At 40.9% G+C, this 819-nt stretch overlaps 1 non-coding gene across 1 annotated transcript; it reads left to right on the top strand.

Moving 5' to 3' along the window:
• The first annotated feature begins 249 nt into the window (after nucleotides 1-249).
• Nucleotides 250-356, top strand: LOC131147320 (small nucleolar RNA R71). The gene has a single exon (XR_009134710.1). It is a non-coding gene; the product is annotated as a small nucleolar RNA R71 (small nucleolar RNA).
• The last annotated feature ends 463 nt before the right edge of the window (nucleotides 357-819 follow it).

Raw genomic sequence — 819 nt, 5'->3', positions numbered from 1 at the left:
TATGGGATAGAGAAGCGACTTGAACTAAAAGTGCAATAAATGGCTCCAAATCATAAATTCTAGCAACTTTCTTAGCCATAGTTCTTTCAGTTGGCCATTGATAGTTATTTGAGGCAATTTCTTCCAAAAGAGTAGTAGCACCCTCAGGTGTCTTTGACATCAAAGTTCGCCCCAGATGCGGAATCAACTAGAGTCCGCGTTTGCCCATTCAACCCATTATAAAACTTCTAAATTTGCAACCAATCCGGAAATCCATGTTGTGGGCAACATCGAAACAAATCCTTATACCTTTCCCATGCTTTATAGAGTGATTCAAAATCATGTTGCTTGAATTGACCAATCTCACTCCTGAGTTGGGTTGTTTTTGCAGGTGGAAAGAATTTAGCTAGAAATTTTTCTGTCATGTCCTGCCAACTAGTGATACTCCCAGGTCGTAAAGATTGTAGCCAACCTCTTGCTTTATCCCTCAAAGAAAAAGGGAACAATCTCGGTGTAATGGTGTCTTCAGTAACACCATTGATCTTCACAATCTCACAAATCTCTAGAAATATCGCCAGATGGATATTGGGATCATCAAGTGGTGATCCAGTGAATTAGGTTTGCCGCACCATACTGATTAATGCGGGTTTGAGCTCAAAATTGTTGGCATTAATGGGTTGGCATCTCATACCCGAATAGTTGTCATTCACAACTAACCGTACATGATCCTTCAGGGTGCATGGCTGAGCATTATCATGTCCATTCTCCATGGCTAGTACCCTCCTTTTCCTTATTGCTCTGAGTGTTCTTTCAATCTCCGGATCAAAAGGAATAATGGCA

This window comes from Malania oleifera, chromosome 1 (assembly GCF_029873635.1).
Source record: "Malania oleifera isolate guangnan ecotype guangnan chromosome 1, ASM2987363v1, whole genome shotgun sequence".
NCBI lineage: Eukaryota > Viridiplantae > Streptophyta > Magnoliopsida > Santalales > Ximeniaceae > Malania > Malania oleifera.
Note: the sequence above shows the minus strand (reverse complement) of the source record. Positions and strands in the feature narration are given on the sequence as shown.